Source organism: Equus quagga, chromosome 2 (genome assembly GCF_021613505.1).
Source record: "Equus quagga isolate Etosha38 chromosome 2, UCLA_HA_Equagga_1.0, whole genome shotgun sequence".
Lineage (NCBI taxonomy): Eukaryota > Metazoa > Chordata > Mammalia > Perissodactyla > Equidae > Equus > Equus quagga.
In genome coordinates, this window is record NC_060268.1 from 19,050,217 (window position 1) to 19,063,063 (window position 12,847).

Sequence of the window (12,847 nt, forward strand, 5' to 3'; positions counted from 1 at the left end):
AACTCTTTTTAAAGTCTTGTGAAAAGTGGTTTTGAAATTACTATATATCACTAACCAAGCCATTACATAAATTTGCTTTCGTGAATGAGGATCGATCTGAGAAGCAAAAGTTTAATAATACAAAATGAATATGAACTATTCAAAAAGGAGCAGGCATTTAATATTTTCCTTTAATGAAAATGTTGATAATAAAAGTGGAAATGTCTTACCAATTTGGAGCTTTTTGCAATTTTGTACTTCCCACTCATGTAACTATAACAAAATGCTCTGTAATATGGAAAGAGCATGGAAATCTCCATATTGAAATATACTGAATCAATATATGCCTTTGTCAGCTAGAATTTTTCTTGCTAATTGCCTATGCAAACTTTTTGCTGTCAAGAGAGAGATTAGAAAGGGAGAAAATTGAACCAAATTTTATTAATCAATAACTAACAGCAGAATATGAAATGTTTAAAGTTGTGTTAGGGACTCCAATGAAATGAGTAAAATGGCCATGGCCCTTAAAAAACTAGTCTTTTAGTAAGCCTAGCGCACACTAGAAGGCCACATAAGGACTGTGTAAGAAGGCACTCCAATTTTTGGTACCAGAATTCATTTTACGCTGTCTCCCATTTCTCTGTCCCACTATTTCTCTCTGTTGGTCTTCCTGGTTTCTCCACCCTCCAGTTCTTTTAAGGTTACCCGTTAGATCTCAGTCCCTGCCCGCTCCCATAGTTTGGCAAAGTGATTCCACTTAGTTATCCTAGCAGACCTCTGCGCCTGAAAGGCATGATTTCCAGTGTCTACCTGGTGGCTTTATGAACTCCAATCACAGGCAAGAGGAAAGGTCGTACCCCTCATTAGCCTTTTATTTCCTCCACATGGGCCCTCCCCACCTCAAGCTAGTTCAGTGGTTCCTCAGCTTGGTCCTAGCTGGCTCTTCCTGGGATGACAGAAAGGAACCAACAAAGGCATGTAGCTCTCAGGGTGGCAGAGCCCTCTGTAGGGAGTTGTGATTATAGCAGAGGGCTGTCTCGGGGGCGTTGCCAGAATATGTGGTGGGCACTTGACTAGGCCTGAGGAATTTTCAGTGACTCAAACACATACTTTGTGATAGAGAAGAAATCTGTCATAGCTGTCTGCAAGTGTCATATGAAGCAAATGGGCAAAAGTTCCGCAGAAAAAAAAGGAGTAACCAACAGGACTTCCATTTCCATAAAAATGCTACGTACGATATGTTTTAAATTAAATGCTCTATTTTTGAGTCTACAGCAAAAGATCAGCACCTATCTCAGGTTGTACCTGAGTAGAAAGAAGAATCAAGCAAACATTACTTAAGGAACTACGAGCCTAGACAACTTTGCATTTCTAGTTCTTAGTACTGACCTGGCATATATAGGGTGACTACTAAGTTCATAAATGCTACACGAAAAATAAATGAATGAAAACTAGGGCCCAATCTGAGAAGAAAACTATAATTTCAACAAATAGGATGCTTGAAGAAAATGTTTTTCAAATAAAAACTGAAGAGATTGAATAAAAGATAATTTAGGTCATAAGAAAATAAGGCAAGAAGAAAATAATATGATCTGTGTACGTAGAAATAAAGGGAAGCATAGTTTTAAAACCAGACGCAAATATAGAATTGGCTATGAAAATGAATGTGGCATAATGCTCTTTTTAATCCTGTGAGCAGATTAACAATGACTGTAATCTATTCTCTGCACTCTGAAAGACTGAGAACCAAGGAGGTAAATTCAATAAGGGCAAAATATTTGTGCCACTAAAAAAAAGAAAAAGAAAAATCAACCAGTAAGATAGATCTTGATTGGCCTAAGAATGTGTTTCTCAAAAATATACTACAAAATATAAGCCCTTCAAAATAAATAACAATTATATTGCAAACCAACCCAAAGGCTACAGCTTGTAGTAAAAATGTTAAAATTCAAAGAGTACCTCAAAGTAACTAAAGAAAATTGTAACTTTATCAGTCTGATAAGTTCTCCGTCAGGATTTATTCATTTGCTATTTATTGTATTAGCTCATTTGCTATTCATTTCTATTTGTACTTTTATCATCATAACTTAGCATTAATTACCACAGCATTAAAATAAAATGCCATTGTAATTCTATATTCAGGGCATAAATGTCTCAAAGTGACACCCACACTTAGCAATTTATCTACCAAACAGAAGTCCATTTACACTTTAAGGACCTTTTCTATAAATTAGTTTATTAATTATTTTTTAGAATTATCTAATTAATATAGATACTAAAGTATTTTCACGTTTTAAAAAAATTAGTTAGAAATTTGCACTCTATCATCTAACAAGAATCAGAATTTCATCATTAATTGAATCTTGATAAGGGGAGAGAGACAATAGTTTGCTTTTGGGGAGGAGCGTTATCTTTTTCTCACTGGAATACATTTAGTTAATTCTATTCTCTATCTAACCAAGTACAAATTATCTTCTCCAGCAATTTTTCAATATGACTTAGAGGTGTTCTTAAAATTAAGTCCCCTCTAATTTATCCCCATGTTATGATCACCTATTAAAAGCATAAAATTCAATACATTCACTGTTGCTACAACTCTACTCATTATTTTGGCTTCTACTTTCTTTGCAAACATGGCTAGTCAGCATACTGTTTATCTTTTGTCTGACGCTAATCTTAATTCAATAATACAGCCCTACTATCAGATATTGGAGTCTGTATCACCATAGGACTTGCTTGTTCAAGCTCCCATTGTGTGAGTGATCCCTGGGTTGCTCCATAACTCCCGGACAGGGAAAACCAAAGAGCACTGTGTCACTGATGAATACTAGTTGGGCCAAGAGCTCGGATCCAAGAGAATTTAACAATCAAACTTTGCAACTTCAAACTGATCTCCACCCACTATCTAAAAGCACTCTTTTATGTAAACACTAACCACCTCTCATCTTTCTGTTAGTAATTATCAAACTGTGGAGTATGAAAGAATCACCAAGTTCCACTGCCAGAAGTTCTGATACACAGGTCTGTGGGTAAGGTCCAGGAGTTACATTTTACCAATGAGTCGTGTAATGCCAATGCAGATGATTAATGCTCCACACATTGAGAAAGATGCTGAAACTCTATAAAGGGTTTTTACTGGAATAAGTCCATTTTATGAGGATATAAAAATGAATCATAATTTGTTCATCTCCTTATGAGACTAAACTATAGTTTGATCATATTGCTCAATGATCAGAACAGGCTGATAGGAATATCTACAGAAAGGTACGCAGTCCCAAGGTGAGAACCAGAGTCTCTGGACGTGAAGGGAAGCATAGGGTTCCGAAGAATTCTCGTAAAAGACCTGTCCCTTCTCCATCTACTAAGTTACTTAGGCCTATCTGAAACAAGTTTTAAAACTCAGGGATGGACCAAGACTCTCAAGAAGTGACTCTTCTCTGTGACTCTAAGCTTTTTAAAGTAATTTTGAGAAGGTTAAATATGTTTAATGGTTTTAAGTATAAGTAATATTAATTGACAAATATTATAGCACTCTATAGACGTAGTATGAAGACTTACACCAAGTGTGTGTGAATGCATGTGTCAATCCTGTCACCTCAGTTTTAAGATGTATTACCTGTTGTGATTTACAGGTACAAGGACCTAAAAAAAGAACACACCACAAAATGGTCCAATTATACCCTGTTACCTGTATCAGTAATTGACAATTGCAGAGACATAAAGGTATGTGTGGGTCCAGAGTCCTCTTTTTGTTAATTGATTTGTGTGTAAATATGCTGGTACAATCTTGATTTTGTTTTAGGATTTCTAATGAGATTGAACTTGAATGCTTACTGTTTATGACCTAAAATATTTTAAAGTAGAGTTTGAAAATCTGCAGCTACTATTTTAGTTGTCTTAAAACATAAAGAATATTTAGGTATAGGCTAAATGTGTCTCCTTGCAGAAGTTAAAATAAATTTTCTTATAGTCTGGATAAATTAAATAGACAAATATAGCTGATAAAGGAGAAAAATCAGTTTAGTAGGTGAATAATTATTCATTCAATTTCTGGGAGAAGGAAAGTTATTGGTGATTTCTCCTTTTAGGAACTGGACAGATGTGGGTAGCAATTAAGGAATGGACTGGTACGTTCTAAAGCATTTTCTCCAAATAAACTGCACATTTTAACTGCATATATGTGTGGCTATATAAATTTAGAAATATAATATATCTACATATGTATGTATGCTATATAGTATTTAGGTATATGAATATAATATGACATTATATGTAGTCATACATTGATCATTTTTTATCCGCATATGTGTGGCTATATAGATATATAAATATTATATTATATATAGTCACATTGATCATTTTACATCATTTTATGGATCGTATAATCTTATATGGACTACTAACAGTTTCTTTCTTAAAATCTTGAGCCAAATTGGCCCCAAATACCAACCAAGACATGAAGAAAATAGTTATGTGCAGAGAAAAATTTTCACTCAAATTATTCTGGAATAAATATTACTAGATATTTTAGAAGCAGTGTTAGGAAAGAGGTAATATTATGATATATTTTTCTCTCCCTTTTATGAAGGAATTTGACTTCCTGAAGCCCACTAAGCAGGAAGGAGAAATAAAAGAATCAATTACTGCCTAAATATTATAAAAAATCTTTGAAAAACTAATTTTTCTCTTGTGGAATAATCCTTGAATTCAAAAGAACTAAACAATGAAACTGGCAACATAAAGTATAATCTTAGTAGCTGGAAATTTTTTTTTTAAATACCTGCCTGTTTGACGTTTATTTCCATTTATGAAGTTGAATACTTGTATGGCAAAGTAAAAAATATTTGAACCCGTGAAGCTTCACTTCATTTCTTTACATTTAAATTTCAATCTGTGTGTGATGCATAACTTTTTAAATGTATGAGTTAGATGTATATGATTAGCGTATTTGTGGCCAACATTCAACTGCACCTTTTTTTGTAATATAATAAATTATAAGCACTCTGAGAACATTTATGTATAGAGTACCATTCTATATTTATCAGGCTATATATTTTCCTATCCCCATGGGTCCAATTAATTCACTATGCACATGATAGCACTGAGTAAATATTTGTTGAACAAAAAAAGGGGAAAGGTTATTATACTTATGTGAAGGAGATGTGATTAATATAAATGAAATACTCAAGAGTATTTAATAATTTATATCAATTAGAACCAAAAATATGTACAACATTTAGTTAAAGATACTTAGCAATACAAAGGGCTGTCCATTGAGTTAGGTAGCCAGACTCTCAGAGAGTGGGTATAGGAAAACTTCATTTGGAAAGTTATTAAAAGAGAGACAAGCACAGCTTTTAGCAAAGAACAATGAGGAGATACAAGCAAGGGCCATGGGGCATGATAACTTGAGGTGACTCATTGCAGACATAATAATATTAAAATCTTGGTTGTCAAATGTAGAAATTCAAATATGACAGAAAGGCTTGTCCAGCAGGAGCAAAATTAAGATCTAGAGTAAAACAAGAAATAAAGGCAGTTGAATAATTGGGGAACGAACTGGGGGAAAAGAAGGATTTTATGCCATTTTGAATGAAAAGCAGAAAAACAGCTCATCATTTTTGGCTTTCAGAATTGAATGACCTGAATTAAGAAGATTGTTGCAGTGGTAAAATTAGAAGGTGTGGTGGAAAGGATGGATTGGCATTCAACATCCATTCCACCTTCTTTCTAATGTGTTCTAATTCCAGACTCCCTTGCAGCTAGGATTTAGATATGATCTGGGTTGAAACAGTCAGAAGCACTCAAACGAGATCTGGAGGCAGAAGCAAGGTGGAGCTATGCTTCCGCTGTTTCTGCTCTTTTTTGCTGGTAAGCACAATCATGGCAACATTGGACTTTCCTATGGCAGCACCAGCAGAGGTACCAGTGTTGAGTCATCAACTTCATAGATCTTGAAAAGTAAAGTGTAGGGCACTCATTTTGGTGCATTTTATCCTGTAATGAGAATATATAATCTGGAACTTGAGGGTGAGTTCTCTTGCAAAAATTGTCGTTCTTCTCACAATTTTAACCTCTCCTGGTTTAGAGGCTGTGCTATCCAAGAAAGCAATACTTCCATCAGATGACCCACTAGTTCTTAGAATTGGAAGTTGAGACTGCCACAAGTCCATTTGGGGCCTCCTTATGACCTTAAAGTAATGGAAGAAAAAAAGAAGTTTCTCTGTTGAGTAGGAAGATTGATGTTGATTTTAAGGGAACATAGAGCTGCTATCAAAATGCATGTCAAGGAGGAGTATATATGTCTCTGGAATGAAGGAGATATTTTAGGGTATGTCATATGACCATGCCCTGAGGTAAAAGTTCATGTACCCTTCCAGCAAAGCATGACAGATATGATCACCAATGGATCAGGAATGAGGGTTTGCTTTAGTTCACCCACCATTTAACCCTAAGCAGCTGAAGGCAATGGAAGCATGGTATTCATAAGAAAAGGGATGCTAAAAGAACAAATATGGCCTGATGACATTTGGAAAAAGAAAGGCTGGAGTAGCCTCTTGATCTTCATGTATTTATTTTTATGTAAACATATTTTATTTTTTGAGGAAGATTAGCCCTGAGCTAACATCTGTCACCAATCCTCCTCTTTTTGCTGAGGAAGACTGGCCCTGAGCTAACATCCCTGCCCATCTTCCTGTACTTTAAATGTGGGACACCTCCCACAGCATGGCTCAATAAGCCGCCATAAGTCCATACCCAGGATCCAAAGTGGCGAACCCTGGGCCGCTGAAGCGGAACATGCAAACTTAACTACTGTGCCACCTGGCCAGCCTCTAAAGATATCTTTTTTCCTACTCTGTTTACTCCATTGTATATTGTTCTTTGATAACTTTGTAGGATCTGTGGATGGAAAGGTTAGTGAACTAGAAGAGGAAGGAACGTTGCCTCTAGGAGGATTCTATGTAAGAAGTTTGGGTTTCTTCACTTGGGGACAGAGTAAGGATGTTTTCATTTTTTATGAGGGAATAGTTGCATTGTATTGGGTTTAAATCAGTTGTTACTGCTACTGTTGTTTGGAAATTTATATTTGGGCACAGAAGTGTGAGTGGTCAGGGAACAGACAGATGGACAGTAGGAGTTATCATGCACTGTTGCTCAATATCCACTCACCCTCTTTCTAGGGTGCTTTCCTACAATTCTGAGGTTGAGAAGATAAAATCTACATTTATTTCTAAGTCCCTTTCAGATGGGGCTCAGAATATGGTTTAGATTGGGACAGTTAGTCACATTCATGAAGTATTTGGAAGGGGGAGTAATGTGGATGCCACAGGTCTACCATTTCTGTTGGTCATCACAGTCATAGATGCCCTGGATTTTTCTGCAACAACATTTGCGGATATCCCAGTGGCCCATAATTAATTTGTGCATATTGAGAGGGCTCAGCGCATCCATTTTTGCGTGTGCCAATATATAGGTGTAATGCAGCTCTGGAGGCGATAGTACATAGGTTTCCAATCTATGGATTGCAACGGATAAAACAATATATTCCTGAAACCAATGGTTGCAAAGACAGTGCCCTCCATTAACAGAGGTGGAGGTTCTCTTGGTGGGTTACATCTTAGCTATTGGAGCCTGCCCTCCAGGCTTTCCAATAAGTTTGTACAAACTTAATTTCTGTTTTAAATTCTTTTCTCCTTAAAATAGAGTAGTCTCAGTTATCTTCAATATAACCTTGACTCAAACAGATGGTAGATTGAGAAAGAAACACAATTAACCAAATTAAACCATTCCGTGTGATGAAAATCCACCCTTCCTGAACACGACATAAACTGGAAACAATCAAGTGTTGGAAATAGAGATCATTTCTGTACGAAAGATGTCTGATTTATCAAGAAACCAAACATAGCTTATAATTTTCAATAAGTTCTTGCTGTTTTTTTTAATTGTCTTATAGGCAGAGCTAGCTAAAATGACTTCACCAACAGAACTAATTCATTCCTAATGTGAACCTGGGCCATTAGCTTTCTTTATTTGACTACATATACATTTTCATTTGAATTTCATGTTAGTTTAATAGTCACAGTTGGTTACTTGCCACTTATATGCTTCTAATAAACTATATATTTATCAACAAATTTTGACACCTGATAAGTAGTGATGCATATCCATATGGATGTTTTCATAGTATAGAGATGAAAAGATGTATGTTATACAGATGATAAAATCCAACAGTTTAGGAGAAAACATCCTTATCTGTAAACAGAAAGAAAACTCATAATTAGGTTCAACTAAGATCAAGTATTAAATATTTATATATTTATTTAATTTTTGTTGTAATCTCTAATTCTTTTCAAAGTCAGACTGAGATATTTAAAGAGACAGGCAGAGATGCAGTCATGGATCATGTACATTTCTGAAATAGTGGCTGATTACAAAGATCCAGTCTGGGGATGGGCGGGATAAGTCACCCACAGTTTGCTCAAGAGATCAAATATCTGATCAATCTAGGAGCTAATTATGTAGTGTAGATTTTGTCTGGATCTCCTACTTTCACTTCTTTTCTTCCTAAGGACGTCAAAAACTTGGAGTTGTACAATCTTCATATAATACCAACGTACACAAAATCACAGATATTTGAGCAATTTGGTTGGGGGAAGCATATATTAACTTTATTTAACTCTCCAGACCTGACCTGTAATAGAATTGGCTTTCTGATCTAAACAGGAATGGAAGTAAACATCCATCTTCAATTGCAATTCAGAATCTATTTTCAACAGATTCTGAAGACCCATATTGCTTGTCGTTTTAGCATAGAAACAATTGTAGTCAGCATAAATTGTGGATTTAAACACCGTTCACCAACATCATAACTGCAAGATATTTTCCGTGTTTCTCATGTAATATCTAATATTCTATGTCCTCTGTATGCATTTACAGTTACAAATAATGATTGATATAGTCACTCTTATTTCAATTTCTATAAGGCTGGCTTCCTTTTCCTGTCTTTGTGGGGGACTGGCTTGTGCATATCTTTGGGAGACGGCAGTTTCTTTAATATTTAATATAGGTAGAAATCTGTCCTCTTTGAGCTAGGCAAAATACTTGTGAAAGGTAAAAGTTTTGATACATTATTTATCAAGTTGATTTCCTATTTTCTTATGTATTGCTAGAAGCATAACATAAGAGAAAATGCTATGATTTCAAAAAAGGGTGAAAAGCATTCATTAGGGTATTTTTTTGGAAATAAAAGAATAAAATATTTTTATGTAAACAGAAGTCAAAGTTTTTCCCCCAAAAGCCAGAAATAATTAGACACCGAATAAATGAAAAGTGTACATTAGAAGGGATTTAGACATGATGGATCCAGGGACTGTTCCTTTGCGCAAAGCTTTGTTTCCTTTCATAGATTTCTGGCAGCTTCCAGGATAAAAGTAAATTTTATGATAAAATTACTTCTAAACATCTTGAAGCAAACAGTGCTTACAGTGGCTTCATGTTTTCTCATCCCTCTGTGTCCACAGACAGCAGGAAACCCTCTTGTTGACTAAGGCAGTGTTTGATAATAATCTTTCTCTCCTTGTTATATTACTTGGAGTGCTCATCATTTGAGACATGTAATGTGTTGGGAATCTCCTACAGTCCACTTCAATTGCCAGGCACCATACCTTCCACATTCTCTCTGCACGCCATTTTTTAAAATCCAACTTTCCAGCTGAGTAGATTGAGGCGCACACTATTTTCTGAGTATCCCATGAATTTCACATATGGAACTGGCAAGAAAATGTGTGCTGACCTGTGCACCCTCCCACCCACCCCCTGCATGTAGTCATATGGGATGTGAAGAACTTTACACTTGATATTTTCTCCGTTTATCCACAGTGCCTCCAAACACTTCGGAAAGTTAAATAATATGTTCAAAAGAGAAAATAAAATTGAAACTACAAGGCAAATTAAGTCACCTAACTCCCAGGAAGAACACTATCTTTTAATATGAGATTTTAAACAAGATTAGGAGTAAATAAAGAAATGCCTTCAATGGATGGACATTTAAATTTTGCCACTACATGCAGTGTAATTGTCTGAATAGTTATGTAGCAATTAGTTTCTGATTAGCTTGTAAAAAGAGTAATGTTATCGAAAGAGACTTATCTAGGCTCCTGTAATAGGGTAACAAAGGATCATTTAAAATTCGATCCTGAAGTCAAGATATAGCTAGTAGATGCCATCTCTAAATTATCAACACACAAGCATTTGTTCATATACCTTGTGAGAAAAAGGCAAAATTTGTTCCTGAGTCCTTAGTCAATTGCACATAAACACACAAATGTACAAAAAAACGCATCTACACACTCACACATATGCACATATCAATACACACAGTCACATAAACACATGTGCACACATTTGCCCGCACTTAAACACATACGCATATACACTCACACACACACACAAATACACACATGTATACACAGTCTTGCCCTCTCTCAGAAAAGCATAAGGCCGAGTATTGGCCTAGCCCTGGATTTATGTCTTTACACGAAACATTCATTCCTCCCCTCCACCATCTCTAGTTTTCCATGGCGCTAGATCAGGAGTCAGCAAACCTCAACCTGCAGTCTGCCACCTGTTTTCATGTGGTCTGAGAGCTAAGACTGGTGTTTATGTTTTTAAATGGTTGGAAAAAATCAAAAGGAGAATAATATTTCAAGATACGTGAAAATTGTATGAAATTCATGTTTCACTGTCCTTATGGACAGAGTCCAATAGAGTTTTGTTGGAACTCAGCCATTCTTATTTATCTCATATTATCTAAGGCTGTTTGGGCTACAACAGCAGAATGAAGTAGTTACTACAGAGACCACATGTGGCTCTCTCATTGCTTCACACTACTGCTCAGGACACTACCAACCACAGTGGCACAGTTATAAATCTGCAGTGTTTCAAGAGCCACACGTATCTCTATCCCGTGACCTTTTACTATTATATTTATTATCAGTGTATACGTGTTATGTTGAAACAGAAAAAGATGAGAAAGTGGACTTATTAAGTTGTATTTTTAAGACACAGTAGAGTGTGGATTATTTTATTGAGTTAGATCAACAAATAAGAAGTTAAAAAACAGGCATGGACATCATACTAGAAGTCCTAGGAAGAATAAGATGTGAGAAAAAGCAAGAAAAGGCATGCAAATTGGAAAGGAAGGAATATATGATCCTTATTTACAGATGATATCATTGTCTACATAGAAAATCTCATAGAAGCTATAAAAATCTTCTGAAACTAATAAGTGAATTTAGCAAGGTCACAGAATAAAGATCAACATGAAAGGTCAATTTTGTTTTTATATGCTAGCAAGGAACAATTAGAATCTGAAATTTAAAAACCAACAACCCTTTTAAATTGCACTCCCCAAAAATGAAATACTTGGGGATAAATCTACTACACAGATGATGTGCTGCTCCTACAAAACACTGACAAAAGAAGCTGCAGAATGTCTAAATAAAAGGAGAGATATTCCATGTGCACAGACTGAAAGGCTCAATGTTTTTAAGATGTCCATTTTCCCTAATTTTGTCTGTAAATTCAATGCACTCCAATCAAAATATCAGCAAGCTTTTTCGTTGGTAGCAACAAGGTGATTCTAAAACTCTTACTGAAAGTCAAGGAACTAAAATGGCCAAGACAATGCTGGAAAAGAAGAACAAAATGGGAATACTTACATAACCTGATTTCAAGATTTATTATAAAGCTACAGTAATGTAAACAGCATGGTATTGGGTAAAGGAAAGACACATAGATCAACGGAACAGAATAAAGAGCCCACACAAATATAGTCAATTATTTTTGGCAAAGGGTGAAAGATAATTCAATGGAGAAAGGACAGTTTTTCAACACATGTTGCTGAGAAAATTGAATGTGAATATGTCAAAACAATGAACACAGACACATAGCACCTTAAAGAAAAGTCATCTCAAAGTAGGTCATAGATCTAAATTAAAACAACAAACTATAACATTTCTAGAAGAAGATATAGGAGAAAATCTTCATGACCCTGAGTTTGGTGATGGATTTTTAGATACAATACCAAAGGTACAATCCAGGAAAGAAAAATAATTGATTAAATTGAAAAAATCTTGGACTTTATCAGGTTGAAATACTTTTGCTGTGTGAAAGACTGATAAGAGAATGAAAAGACAAATCATAGACTGAGAGAAAATACTTGAGAATGATATATCTAATAAATGACTTTCATCCAGAATATATACAGAACTTCTAAAATTCAACAATAAAAATACTAATTCAAAAATAAAAATATCTGAATGGACACTTCGCTGAAAATAATATATGGATAGCAAATAAACACATGAAAAGATTCACAACATCACATGTCATTATAGAAATGCAACTCAAAACCACAGTAAGATACCACTGTATACTATTAGAATGGCTAAAATCCCAAAAATTGACAATAGCAAATGCTGACTAGGATGTGGAGCAATAGGCACTCTCATTCATTTGTGGAGAGAAAGAAGAACAGTGTAGTCACTTTAGAAGGCAGTTTGGTAGTTTCTTATAAATTAAGCAGGAACTTCCCACACAACTCAGAATAGGCACTCCTAAGTATTGATGAAGTACTTTGTAAAGTTAGGTCCACACAAATACTTGTAAATGAATGTTTAAGCAATTTCATGGCTTAGCATTGGTAAAGTTTTATTGCGTTTTTTTGTTTGTTTTTTAGCTCAGGGTCAAGACTGAAATTTTTCTGAGTGAGAAGAACCACCCTCAACCACTATTATTGAATACCGAGTAACTTTGGAAATTAGCTTTTGCTGCAGAATTGGTAATATTTATTAATGAATTCAACCCA